Genomic DNA, 15,176 nt, shown 5'->3' on the forward strand with positions numbered 1-15,176 from the left:
GAAGGAGCCAACAGATTGGGGGCATGGATGCCTTCCCTATTTTCCAAGGACAGTCCCACCCACAGTGCCCTGTGATGAGAAAGCCTGAGGTACTCGGACCAATGAGTTTCCAGGAATCAGCTTTAAAGTTGTAGTTTCAAATCTGGGGTTGAGTCCCACCTGCACACAAAGGATGCATCTGGCAGGAGTCTCCTACAGTCAAGACAGTGGAAACCAGGGGCATATGACCAGGAACGCTGTGCCCAGTGTCTCAGTTCCCAGTCTCAGCACTCTGCTCCATCCACGTCCTGGAGCCCAAGCAGGCACCCACAGGCAAGGAAATTAATTCTTTCCATCCAAGAACAGCCTCTTGTAATGAAGAGGCTGCTGCAATATCTTTGCAACAAGCAGCAACCCACATGTTTGATTACAACAGGTTGAGCCATTCCACGCTCCCCAGTGCCAGGGCTCAGGGAAAAAGAAACGAAAACACCAGCACAAAACATGAAGCAAGCACACACGCTCCCTGACAACCAGCATCGGGTGGGGATGGGAAGAGCCCCGAATCTGGACTCCTCCACTTGACACCGGGCCACTAAGAGACATTCTTTCTCTGTGCTTCCTTTTCTCTTCCTCAGACTCTGAACTTCAGCAGTTTTGAATGACTGACGCGTCCCTACTCACCCCTGGGACGTAATTCCTGCAGGATTGTGGCAAACTAGTATTTCAGGTTCCCTTGGCAACCCCGGTGCCCTGTCTCCTGAGAACTGTGCATCCCCAGGACCTGAGAAGACCTGACTTCTGGGTAAGAATCTATACTTTTCTGTTTCTCTGCTGTTCCCGCCCCCTGCAGCAACCTGGCTGCGTCTTGGATGGGGAGGGGCTGGCTGGGGAAAAGGATATGGTTGAAGTTAGAAACCACAAAGTGGAAGGAGGAAGACCCTATGTGTTTCAGTCCCTGGGTGAGAGGGCACGGGCACGGCATGTAGATTCCTGGAATGAAAAACTGCTTGCTTCCAGTCTTCAATCTTGTCATTGCTTGTTCTATGATGCAACTTTTGAGTAATCGCTGCCACCTAGGACTGGGTGCCCATTTAGCCTCGGGCGTTTGTCAGTCATTGAATTAATCACTCTACTTTGACACATGCAGGAAGGCGTTACTCTCCCTCATAGCTGTGGGGAGCAGGTAGGGGATCCTGAGCAGGCCCTGCAGTGGCAGAGTTGGGGGGCAGAGCTGTGTGGATGTGTGGCGACTTCCTTCACTGTGTGCAGAGTAAGCACTCTTCCCAGGCATCAGGAAGTCTATAAAGCCGGCCACCAAGCATCAAAAGGTTTTGCTTTGTTTGGGGAGGGGGTGGAAGAGGCAGAACCTTGGCCTTGATGACTAACTCTAAACAGCAGCCTCTGAGAAAGACAGTGATGTGCAAATTACTGATTTTTATTGGACACTTTGGGGAATATAGCTGTTTGTCAGGAAATGAAAGAGAATGTTTGTGCTTATAAAATTATATGGAAAATCAATGTGGTGTTAAGTATATTTCTCAGTTGTTTGAGTCAAGGACTGTTCTCTCGCCAATTCTAGCAAACTCCAAGGGGATGGCAAGGTCCCAAAGTGCAGCCATGGGACTGGATGGAAAGGTCAAACCTCTGTTTCCTACCGCCCTCCATCTTCCTGGTGTGTGTCTAGTGACAGAAAGGGACAGGGTGGTGAAGGCTGGGCTGAGTGGCCAGCACTGCATCTCAGCAGCTGCACTTAGCTGCACATGGGAGTCTTGATGCTCCAGTCTCTTCTGAGTTCTTTTGCTCCACTTTAATTTATGGATCTCTGTAATATCAAGCTTCTGTTACAGATGGGGGTGACCCCGGGGGAAGCATGTAGCAGGAAAGGAGACTAAAGTTATCCAAAACTTGAGTGAAACTGGAGTCTGCATAACTTCCAGGTTTCAGGAGCCACCTCCCATGGGTAGAAGTGTATTATGGGACACTAGTATTACCCAGTTTGACACAGGAATAAAGTGAGGGTGTAGGAATAGACAGGTCTTTTGCCCTCTTCGTAGGTACTTGACGTTGCTTTATGACTGAGAATCTTTGACTGACTGGGGATGATGCCAAAGAAACTGGACAGAGAGCTCTCAGAAGGTCAGAGTTTGAAACCTCACAAGCTACCAACAAGAGTTCTACCTGTGACTACAAGTCTTGTAGTTAGAAACCACACTAGATAAAAATATAAATATTTTCAAGATATTTAATTGAGACTCACACCTTCATTTCTAACCCATATGCCACCTCCCTGGGCTTGCGTGCCTTTGTGTGGATACTCTGTGTGCAATTAGAAGGCTCTTAGTTTGTTTCAAGCTAGCCTTATTCCCTTTATACCATTAGGACCCACTTGAGTCTGTTGTGATCCTCCTGACTCAGCTTCTTGAGGACAAGGATAACAGGTATATTTCACCATGCTCAGCCAAAGAAACTTCTTTTCTTTTTTTAAATTAATGTTATTATTTGCACTGCCCCATGTGCCACTGCACACATGTGATGTTACAGTACAGAGGCTACACTGATCAGTGAAGATAAACAGCTGACTAGATGAACTGTAAAGTTTTATTTTCTCTTACACATATGCATTTAGTGGGGTGAGAGTGCTGAGCCATGGCACTCCCGTGGAGGTCTGAGAATAACTTATCAGTATTTGGCTCTCCCCTTCCACCATGTAGGTCCAGGAGATGAAATGTCAGGTTATCAAACTTAGCAGCAAGCTTAATCTCCTGGACCTACGTGGTGGAAGGGGAGAGCCAAGCATTAATACGTTGTTCTCAGAGTCCTCTCTCCATCCCTTCAAATGTTCTTTATGTCTCTTACTTGCTGTAGGTTAGGCAGTGCACTCCCCTTTTATTGTGCCTTGGTTTCAATTTCAAACTAGGTTTTTACTTGCTTGCTTGGTTGGTTGTTTTTATTTCCCCCTTTGATAAAATTGTGCAGGTAATTAAATGCAGTAATGCATGTCATATAAGTTGATCTTGGTATTTCTCACAGCAGACATACAATAGTTGCTGTTGCTACACAGGAAGGTGAAGAAAAAAGGTATGTTTAGCAAAGTGGCCTGCTGTTCATATTCAGGGCAACTGTTGTGAAGTAAATAACAAATTTCAAGTGATTCTTTTTCAAAGACCAAATGATCTTTGCAAGTATCTAAGCTCAGTCCAAGGACTACATGCAAAAGATATCAACAGCAAAGCTAAACACAGCGGTAGGTTCAGATGGTCCCCTATATCAGGCATCTGCTTCAGCATCTGTACATTAGGTTAAAGCCCAGGAACTATTTGAGAATTATAACATGCACACAGCAAGCTTCAGGCACCACATAATGGTATCAGCTTTTACACTAGCAATTATTATTTGGAATTCATTATTTGAAAGCAGAAATATCAAAGACGCTACAAAGCACACATCTGGTTTTAGCATGACTTCCTTACTACACGGGGACTGATTTTTCCCAGGCTGCTTTTCCTTATGTGTCTTCTTTTATTTGTATGTATGCATTATGTGTATACATTTATATGATAGTTCCTTATTTTCTAAGCAATGAGGTGGAGATGGCTAGAAATAGTATCTGTATTTTACTCAAGTATTAGAAGTTTCTCAGGCATTCAGCTGTGGTGCAGCCACAGCCCAGGCATTACAGGTTGTGTTAGTAACAGAATTTCCTTGCTGTAGAGCTTTGGAATTTAGGAGAGAAATGTATTTGGTTGACAAGACGTTACTGGCCGTGACTGTGGCCAATTGTAGTCATAGACCCAAAGAATTCTTGCACAGTATTTTCAGGCATGAAAGGAAAAACACATGTCCCTTAAAAATAGAGACATGATTCAGGGATAGAGAATGTCATACTCCTTTAAAACCAGCACTTGAGCCACAGATGTAGGTGGACCTCTGTGGGTTCAAGGCCAGCCTGATCTATGTAGTCAGGGCTACACCTTTAGTGAGATCCTATCTAGAAATGAACAGTAAGTAAACAAACGGTCAAACATTCTCAGCTTCACTCACGTTTCTATGGGTAGGAAGGAGTGTCATAAGATGCCTGTATTCTTTGCTCTGCCCGGGAGCCTGAGAATGAGGATTTGTTAGTGTAAAGTTAAGCCTCAGTTTCAAAAAGAGTCTTGAAAGTTCCTAAGTCTCTTAGAGTATACAGAACAAAGTTCAGAATGAAAATATAAGTGTGCTACATATTTTCCAGTGTACACACAGCTGCATTTGCTTGCCAAGTTTGCTCTGTGACTTTATGGCTCTCCAAAATGGACCCATTCCTCTCTGCATGGCCAGGAATAACTGCAAGTTATCTATGATCTATCTATCTATCTATCTATCTATCTATCTATCTATCTATCTATCTATCTATCTAACTACCTATCTATCTATCTATCTATCTTTCTATTTATCTATTTACCTTTCTATGTATATACATTTTAAATTGTATTTCTTGTATGATTAGATTGTCTTCTCTGATAAGGGGAGGGAGAAGCAATAATTTGAAATGAAAGAGAAAAATTTTTGTTTTATTTTTAAGAAAAGAAACATATCAATTATAACAAAATCCAAGCCAATTAAACACCAAACCAATTAAAATACACAATTGTTACAGGTAGAAATATAACACAATGTGAACTGTGGCTATTTTTGCACAGTAAAACTAAAATTTCCTTTCTTCTCTGTGTTTTTCATACTTTCTCAATTTTTTGTGATATATATATGCATTTCATTTAAGTAAAAGTTTCCATATTTTTCAAATTATTATATTAAGTGATGGTGCTCTTCCAGAAAAAAAAAATCTGTTTCTAACTATTAAGAAACATAGTTACCAAGTACACGTCATCTTTCTGAGAGCAGATGGCTCCTGTGTGTGGTGGCCTACTTCTAAGCAAGTGTCAAGTGCCACAATGTCACGCCACATTTTGCAAGGGCTCGGGGGTGGGGTGGGGAGGAGAATACAGCTTAATGGTAGAAAGCTTGCCTAGCGTCTACAGTCCATATGAGACTCTAGGTCCAATCCCCAACAACACACACAAAAACAATTGTGCTCTCAGCACCTGACCATTGTGTGTTGCCAGTAGTCAGGGATGCTCCAATGGTCTTGTCTAGCTTCAGCTCTTGGTTAAGATCTAGGTTAAGATCTAGGCTTGCTCCCATTGCTGGTTCACTTAAGAAAGCTCCCCAACACACGCTGCCACATATTCATATTTCCATAATACCACATTTCCTCCACCAGGCATTACCATTACACACTTTTGAGTTCCCTTCACTTTGGTATATGCAATATTTACCGGACATTTTTGAGCAATCAAGATTATATGATGCCTATGTGCCCTTTCTAATGTCATCCCAACCGTTCACTACAATGTTTCTGTGCCCGTAGAGCAATACACCTGTTGTACTTTACTCAAGTAGTTCTCTTTCCAAGAATTTAGCTTCCTCTGAACCAGGTCTTGTTGATAGAAATGATGCTGATAAACATAACTCATACTTCTATTTTTTAAATATTTTTCTTAGTATTGAATTGAAATTTTAAAATAATTTTCTTAAAGTATAGGATTGAAATTAATGGCTCAGAGAACACCAACACTTTAAAACTTTTTAGAGTCAAAGAAACACAAGGCTGAACTGTGTGTCTGTGAGGCAGGTCTGTATACATGAACCTGAGAAACGGGACACCGTAGCCCAAATGCTTACAAACACTGACAAAACTGAGAAATGGGACAGCATAGCCCACATGCTTACAAACACTGACATTCATCTTCTTCACCTTTGACACAGCCTGCAAACATTGCTGCTTTCCATATTATTTTCATTTACATTTCTTTGATTGTTTCTGAGATGAAACTCTTTTTCATGTTTATTGCAGATTGTCTATACTCTTAATTTTCTGCCCTTGTCCATTTTTCTGCTGATTTCTTTTTTTTTTCAATTCATGAAAGATTCATCCCTATTAAAGATATCAGGCCTTTGTTGGGTCTATTATAAACATTTCTTTCCTGCTACTTGCCTTTCATTTTTTAATGAATTTTGGGGCATGCAGAAATCTGTTTTCTGTGATTCAAGCATGGCTCTCTCACGCTGTGATGCTTTCTTCCCTTTGTGATCCTTAGAAGTGCGCCTGCGTTCAGAAATGAGGTCCCCCCCATCAGCATTTTTAAGTCTTTTTGTCTTTTTAATATAAAAATTAGAGTCTGAGCCGCGGCCTAAGATGAGACACATGAATTTCAGCAAGAGGTTCTTTCTGCCTCTTGCATCATAAGGACCCACAGAGCACTGGCTTCCCAGGGTGCTTAGTGGTCTGGAGACACAAACACGGGTGAAAGATCCAGATTGGACCGGCTAAAAATTCCCTGCGATGGGGAATTTTGAATATAGGTATGGGTGTTTGAGTAGCAAGTGTGGTTTTAAGTGTTAATAACTGATAAGGTAAAAACAGCAGGGCCTCTATAAATGCTGATCCTGAAAAGTCAGTGGGCCAGACTGTCTGTGAGTCTTCCTCCAGTGAGCCGGGCTGCTGGAGAGCTACGGCTGTGGTCTCAGGTGGCAGAGAGGAAGCTAAATGATTTGGAATTAGATCTTTGCTTTGGGTCGCATGTGACGAAGTCCATTTTCCCTTGTCGTTCTAAGGCGGTGGCTTTCAGCTCAGAGCATTACACACTGTAAATTCTATCCTTGGGGGTTAGGGGTAGAAAGAGAGGTGGTCCAGGAACCCCAAGCAGGATGCTGCCAAGATAGGCTACAATCAGACGGAGACTGCACAACAGTTTCTGGCGAGGTGACTTTGAGCCTCAGTTCTCTTACCTATAAAACAGGTATAAGAGGAGTCAGCTTGCATAGATCTTGTAAATCAGTGGTTCTCAACCTTCCTAGTGCTGTGACCCTTCAACAGAGTTCCTCATGTTGTGGTGACCCTCAACTCTAAAATTACTTTCGTTGCTACTTCATAACTGTAATTTTGCTACTGCTGTGAGTTGTAAAGCAAACATTTCTGGAGATAGAGGTTTGCCAGATGGTTGTGATCTAGAGTCTCAGAGTCACTATTGCAGAGAGTACACTGCACCACACACAGCAAACGCTCCAATAAATGACTTGCTTCACAGTGTCTTTGGGGTTCAAACAGCTGAAGGTTGTATGACTCCTGCTCCCCTGCATGCATCTCTTGTGCCACAAAAAGCTTAATTTCCCCCAATCAAAATGTGAAGTTTCCCTTTTAATCTCAAAAAAAAAAAAAAGACTGGTTTTCTTCAAGTTGATGATGTAGTAGATTTTAAAGGGGGGCTAGGGATGTGTTTCATTGAGTAAATGCACTTGTTATGGAAGCCAGAGGAGCTGAACTCAAATCCCCAGCCCCCAGATATTTTCAGAGCTGGGCAGGGTTGAGTGCCTGAGACTGTTAGCTCAGCACTGACAGGCAGCAATGGGTGGATGCCAGGGGCTCCTGGACCATCCCACCTAGCTAAGTAGCACATTTCCGTTCAGTGAGTCACCTTGTCTCAGACACAAGGTGGAAGGCACTGGAGGGGGACGCCAACGTCCTTCTCCAGCTTTCACATTGAGCTTGCATGACTGCATGCACACATATGCATACCCCACATGCACCGTTCCCACCACGCATGCACACACCACACATAAATAAATAAAATAAGTAGATGAATGAGTACACACCTATGCATACCCCACACGTGCCATTCACACCACGCATGCACACACCACAAATAAATAAATAAAATAAATAAATAAATAAATAAATAAATAAATAAATGCATGAATGAATAAGGCATGACAATGTACTCATGCCTTACTGCACATTCAGTGACTTCCCTTATTTTAAAAAGTAAGACTCTAAGCACCCTCAAAGTCTTGGAAGAATCAGGTGTATCTTTACACAGTGCCCAGTACCTTTGCATTGAGAATGTTTCAAACTTTCCTGGAACTGGCCCCCTAGTTCCCTGATTTGCATATCACCCAAGTATTGATTGCCCTGTGGGATGATACCTGTTTGGCATTTCACTATAAAGAGTTACTTTGTTAGGGAGGGCCTGCATAATTATTAATTTTTAACCGATGTTAAATAAAGTTTGACATGTGATGTATGAGGGAGACATAAAGAATGAAAGAATGGGAAAGCAAAACTGTAACTCTTTACTGAATACCTAAGCGCCAGGCACTGTGCCTGTCTCCTTGGCAGGAAAGAAGGGTTGTGGGATGGAGCAGGAGGAGGCAAGAGTACCAAAGCCACCAACATTGCTATTCCAGTTCAACTGCATTGGGAGGAAGGTATAAAAATGTGGGCTTTCCAATGGCAACATCAGACATAAGGAATCATCTAACCCTCCTGCCTCTCCCTAAATGCATTATGCAATGGTGTTAGAATTCTTAGGTATTTGTGAAGGGGCTGACCTAGGTGGCACATTTAAAAATCAAAAACAAAAAATCCTGTGGGCTCTTGTCTACATGTACAGAGCTGTGATGGCGCAGGGTCCCCAGGGTACCAGAGATGGAAGTGGAGGAAGCAAGTGCTAATACTTCCAATCCCTAATTGCAGGAAGAGTCCCTGGATGCCTACACACTTTCTTCCCTCACTCTGAGACCCAAGAAAGCTTAAACTCTCTTCCTCCTCTTCTTCTTCCTCACCTTCCTCTTCTACCTCTTCCTCCTCTTCCTCCCACGCCTCTTCCTCGAACTCCCCCTCCCCCTCATCTCTGCTCTCTCCTCCCTTTCTCGCTTTAATTTTCTTACATAAGAAAGCAGGTCTAATGACACATCCCAGTGGCTCACTGCTAGGAATAGGAGGAGGAAGATGTTGAGGACCCTTTGTGAATCTGAGAAACAGGAGGTGGGCTGCCACCACTGCTTTTTCTTCAAGTTGGGGTGAAACCTCTGTTGTGCATGGACCCCTCTAGCACAGAATATTCCTGAGTCCTTCCATACTACGTGGATGCCCCTGATTTCTTCCAGTCTGTACACATTATGAAATGGCCAATGAGGGCCAGTTCACCTGTCTTTTTCCAAGATAGATGAGCAGTGCCTTCAAGAGATGCCCCATATAAGGGGAAATGCAATGTGTACAAAGACAAACACTCCTTAGAAAACCGGAAGTCTGCATCATATTGTCTGCCATGCCCTTGGCAGTTGAGCAGCGTTTTGTTCACTAGAGACTAGAATAATGTATTATGAATAGGTTTGCTCAGGAAATTGTTATGTTAGGCATACTAAGTTTAAATGGGCAATTAACATAGATCATGCTTACATGTTTAGTCACTTAATTTACTTAAAAAAAATCTCTAGTGTGATGGGCTAGGGATAGAGCTCAGTTTTTAGTTTGTTTGTTGAGTATGCATGAAGCTCTGGGTCCCACCCCTAACCCACATAAGCCAGGTATCACACACCTGTAGTCACAACACTGGGAAGGGAGAGGCAGGGAGACCACCTCAGCTACATAGCAAGTTCAAGGCCAGCCCTAAGCTATGTAAGACTCTGTTCATAAAAAACAAATTAAATAGAAGGTTGAGGAGATGGGTCAGTGAGTAAGGTGCCTGACACACAAGTATGAGGATGAGTGTCTGGATTCCTAGTTCCCATTTTTAAAAGCCAAGCAGGACTGTGTCTGTCTGCAACCCCAGCTCTGAGGGTGAGAGTAGGGGGACAGAAACAAAAAGATCCCTGGAGCTAGCTGGCCAGTAAATCTAGCTGAATCAGCGATCTCCAGGTTCGATGAAGAGACCATGTTTCAGAAAATGAAGGTGGAGAGTGATGGAGTAAGAAACTGGGTGTAGGTCTCTGCACTCCATACTTATGTACATACATGTGTGCACTACCCCCCAACATGAGCATGTTCACAGGCATAAAATGTAGTGTGGCCACAGACTCTGGAGGGAAGCCTTCATCTTTTGGCCTATGCCTGCACAGGCCCAGTGGGCACACAGCAGAGCCAACCAAAGCGAAGCATAAAGACCCAGCGTCATCCAGAGCTTGTGTCTTGGCCAACGTTCAACAGAGTAAGAAGTACTTACTTCATGAATGCTGTACTGGGGGGCAAAGGAGAATTTTTAATCATGCTTTATTGGAGACAACTTTTGCCATGTGGAACCCTGTCTAATCAACATCACTGGGAAATATATATTTCTTCTGACACAGACTTGCAAATTATACCTTCACCCTCCCACCCTAACCCTCACCCAGAAAAAAATCTAGCAGTGTAGAAATGCTTCCATATGCTCAAAGCTGCTTTCCCCATTCTCATTGAGGGGAAATAAAGAAAAATGGCGCTGAGGAGCCAGCTTGCATATATGAGTAAACACTTGGCTGGGCCACACGTAGAGGGAGGAAAAGCAGGCCTCAGTGCTGGCCATAAAGAATACTCCAAGCCTGTAAGACTTTGCTAATGGTGTGTTGAAGCTTTGCTCCAGAATGGCCTATTCACTGGAATGTAACTATAACTTACATAGGTTATGGAAATAATTTAAGACCATAGGGCTCAAAGTTCCCGAATTCTCAAACATCGAAGCAGGGAGTATGGATGATATTACTTGCCAATGTATCACACAAGGGACCAGTAACCTAGCCTCTACTCTGGCCTATAGAGTTGGGTGGTCTTGAGCTTGAGCAGGCCACCAAATCTCTCTGGGTTTCAATAGCATCAATGAAATGCAGGGACAATAATTAATGTGTCCATATTGCAAAATTGACATGCAATTGAGTAAGCAAAATCCTTTGCCCCTAACTCTAAGCTGAGGTTGGCAATGCTGGTAGAGCAGTGAGCCGGCCTTCGGGACCATGGACCATGCTCCTTGAGTACTGTCTGAAGCCAACTTTCGCATGACTCCCCCAGAGTTGCTAGTTCTTAGCTTCAGATGTGTCATCTGTAGTATAGGGTCTTCAAGTGCACTGAATTCCTCTCACTTGGATGGTCTGTATGGAAGAATCTTGCAAACCACAACCCCCCCCCAAAAAAAAACCCATATCTACATTTGATCTCCAGGGTATAGTCTGGGGTTGGCATAGTGGTTTGCACGTTGTAAATACACCATAAATATTTGTGGAATGAAAAAAAAAAAAGCCCAGCAAGAGAACGATTCTCATGTTTCCCATTGCCTCAGACCTTTGGCAGAGCTTGTGATGGGCTCTTTTCAAATGGAAGTCTCCGTCCGATTCAGTTAGGCAAGTTATTACTTGTGTGGTTGTATCTCTAAAGGAACATGTTGGCCATTTCTTCTCCTCTCTGGTTTGGAACTGATGTCAGAGGGGGCAGGGAATGTGGTTTCCATCAAGCCTTGTGATTTGCCCAGAGACACAAAGCTGCTAAGGTGTCCAGCCAAAAGCAGAACTTAGGTCAGGCTGACACAAAGCTTGCCATTTCGTGTTCTGCTGTGTAAATCCACTTACCAACCTCAAGTTCAGTGGCTGCCCAAAGACACTCTGAAGCTTGCCACCTTCTCTTAGGAGCACAGTGCTTTCTAGAGGTCCAAAGCACACTGCATGTGGACATCGTGCTCTCCTTATACAGGATTGTAGGCCAAAAGCCATTAGTGCCCCCATACTTAGAAATAATTCCATGAGGTAATCATACATTTATATCAAACATCTGAACCATATTTAATATAATTACCTAATCAAAAAGTTTTATGGGTGGAGATACAAACTACCATGCCCAGCCCCCTTCCTTTCAACAGCTAGAAGAGCCTTCTAAATCTTTCAAATTGATATTTTCAATTGAATGTGTGCAAAGATATCTCAAACCAGCCATGGCGGTAGGTAACCAGAATGCCAGCTACTTGGGAAACTGAGGCAGGGAGATGACAATGGGCTACCTAGTAAGTTTTAGTCCAACCTAAGGAACTTATCAAGGAATTTTCCATCTCCAAATAAAAATTTTAAAACAGGCTGGGGATAGAGTGTTTGCCTAGCACAGGGAAGATCCTGAGACCAAAGAATACAAATAACACTAATAATAACAATAGCAATACTCAAATCTCCAAACTGTTCCCAGATCTATACTAAAGTTCTAGGCAGATAATCTCTCTCCCCCCACCTCACCCCCACCGCTGAATCTTAACCCCAGCTTTAGACATCTCTGCTCATCTGACTAGCAAAGCCAGAACATTTCCCTTCTCTGGAAAGGGTTGCCTGCTTCAACAGAAAGGCCTGACCGCCTGAGGGCTTCTGCAATGGCTGTCCGCATGGTTTTCTTCTGCAAAAGAAAAGAAGAAAGTTCACTTCTTGTCACACATGGCTTTGCACTTTAAAACACATTGCATGCAACAGTAACATCATTTCATCTAATTAATGGCTATCTTGGGTAAAGTGCAGAATTCAACTTAGAATTCCGAGCACAAAGTAATTGCTGCAGATCTATGTGCAGAATGTTACCGAAACATACAGTAATGGGAGTTTTGACAATACCGTGCTTTTAAAGCCTTTTAAGAATACCATGGGCATGTCTGCAAGAGAACAGTGTGAAATGAGAGTATTTAAAATGCAAATATGGGTATAAAATGGAACTGAGCCTTAACCTTTGTCCGTGGCAGCCACTATTGGCTTAATCACTATCCACTCTTCTGCCTTGACCAGATTTCTTCATTTATTTCAAAATTTATCCTTTAAGCACATGCTAGACATTGGGCATATGGTAGTCAACAGTGCTGGCACCCTGAGGTCTCTGGAACTACAGGGGAGACTAATGTTGAATAAACAACTATTTGTAATGCTGTCTAGCTTGAAAATGGGCAAGTATAGGAGTGGGGTTTGAAACATTCTTCTTGGCCTGGCAAGATGGCTGAGTGTTAAAGGTGTCTACCACCTAGCCTGATAACCCAAGTCCAATGCCTGGGACACACTTGATGGAAAGGGAGAGCAGTCTTCTGATCTCCACATGGACTCTGAACTGTGCACACATGTACCCTGAACATGTGCACACACCCTCTATAAATAAAACAATTTTTTAAAAAGGAAGTGTCATTCTCTGGGTCTAGTACAGACTCATCTTGGCATAGGTAAGGTAGACTCACTTCTCTATGTGAAATGTCCTGCTCACTTGGCCTGCAGAGAGAACTTAATTCCCCACCCCAAACACAATAGATACTTTTCTATATTCATTTCTCTGAATACATTTTAAGACCTTTAGAGTTTATTCTCTGCCTGGCCTCAGTTTCCCCATCCGTGGAGAGCCATATTAGTACATAGCTCCTAGGACTTCCTGAGAGGACTTAAAGGATTCATCATACAAAAAGCATTTAAAATAACACCCAAGTTCCTGGTGAACACTGGCTCTTGCTGCTGTTGTACAAATTTAGTCATTTATGCTTGAGTGCTGTGTTTAATTCATATGCCTTCTTCTCTAGTTCATAAATTCTTGAATTTCAGGACCCTTCATTTATGCATCCGTTCACTCTAGCACTTCACAGAGAATTTGACCCTATAGTAGATTTCTGCCTCCGTTCGTTTCCTGCTGCTGTGAGAAAATACTGTGACAAAAGCAACTGCAGGAAGGAGGGGCTTATTCTGCCTCACTGTTCAAGATACAGTCCATTGTGTCTGTCTTAGTTAGGGCTTTACTGCTGTGAACAGAAACCATGACCATGGCAATTATTATAAGGACAACATTTAATTGGGGCTGGCTTACAAGTTCTGAGGCTCCGTCCATTATCATCATGGCAGAAGCATGGCAGCTTCCAGGCAGGCATGGTACAGGAGAGAGTTCTACATCTTCATCTGAAGGCTGCTAGCAGAATACTGACCCCCCAGGTAGCTAGGACTAGGATATCAAAGCCCACGCCCAAGTGACACACCTACTCCAACAAGGCCACACCTCCAAACAGTGCCACTGCCTGGGCCAAACATGTATAAACCAACACAATGTGCAAGAAGTCAAGGCTGCTGTATCGTGAAGTAGTTGGCCACACTATGTTTACAGAGAGCAGGGAATGTATGTTCAACTAGCTTAGCTTTTCTGATTCTGTCCAGCCCAGAATTTTCTCACCCATGTCCTGCCCATGATTAAAATGGTTCTATTTCAGTCAATGATCGATCGATCAGAACAAAGATAATCCACCACAGGTATACCCACAGGTCCATTTCCCAGATTATTCTAGATTTTGCCAAGTACACTATGAGCATGAGCCATCATAGTATCTAAGCAGTGTTTATTATAAGAACATAAGAGTAATGAATCCCCACAAGCTGTGTGCCTGGATCAAGAAAAGTTAAGTCAAAGTATTCTAGGAACAGAGTTCACCCCCCTCCCATACAATTTTGTTCCCCTTGTTGGTAAATAAAGAGAGAAAAGAAAGAAGTGCATGAGTCTATGGGACGATCATTTGATATGCTCTTTGTCTCTTCTACGTAAATGTGTGTGCTCCTTGGGTTCTGAGGACGACATAGAAACTAACTGATATTCCTTTCGATACAGCCATCATAGTCTTTGAATAGGAGAACAATGTCCTGTCTCTCTTACTTTAATTATACTGAGCTGCATGCATGAGTCACATAACACGACGCAATCTTCTTTTTGTCAAGTGCCTTTCATCTGGAGCTACACCCACAGCATTCAAGTTAAATAATAAATAATGCAGCACAAACTGTTGGGGGAGGGGAAGAGGGGAATTAAATAACTAAAACAGAGGAGGAGAGCCGTGAGCATAAAGATCCTCTCATCAGATTTCAGAGGGCCTCCAACTCCCCATACTGACTGGATTGTTTGCTGGTGGTAGAGACAGAAGAACGGGAATGGAGATGCGATTTAGCAAATGGCTGAAACAACGGTTTTGATTTCATGGTGGTGACATAGTTACGCCACACTCGTCATGCTGTCTTGGCGCTCCAGATACACCACACAGGTTTTCACTCAGAAGGACGTGTCTCAACAGACAAACTGCTGCAGCCCCACCTCCCCACCCCGTATTGTTTGGGGATAATCTGAATGTCAGTAGGGCTCTGATGGGCACTGTGGCATCCACCCATGTCTAAAAGGGAGAGAGGGAGAGGCCTAATGTTGCCGTGTGGAGAAGGAACCTTTGTCAATACTCACCAGCTGCCAAGTATTATCATAAGGCCTTCATAGGCTCTGGTTCAGGCTTGGTAAACTTTGGCCAGATCCAAATTTGTCTGTGGCCTGTCATTATACAGCCTAAAAGCCAATAATGTATACTTTTTTAAAAAATAATTTTAAA

The 15,176-nt window shown here is 43.1% G+C and overlaps 1 protein-coding gene across 3 annotated transcripts in view; it reads left to right on the forward strand.

Annotated features, from left to right (window-relative positions):
- The first annotated feature begins 534 nt into the window (after positions 1-534).
- The window catches only part of Tenm4 (teneurin transmembrane protein 4), a 739,850-nt gene continuing 725,208 nt past the window's right edge, over positions 535-15,176 (forward strand). For 2 of the 3 annotated variants that reach the window (XM_006507806.4, XM_030242547.1), the window contains exon 1: positions 564-784. The gene's annotated coding sequence lies outside the window, so the exon portion shown is untranslated. Of the gene's footprint in view, positions 785-15,176 lie in introns of all 3 variants that reach the window. The other variant, NM_001310762.1, reaches the window with a different exon arrangement.

Source organism: Mus musculus, chromosome 7, assembly GCF_000001635.26.
Source record: "Mus musculus strain C57BL/6J chromosome 7, GRCm38.p6 C57BL/6J".
Taxonomy (NCBI): domain Eukaryota; kingdom Metazoa; phylum Chordata; class Mammalia; order Rodentia; family Muridae; genus Mus; species Mus musculus.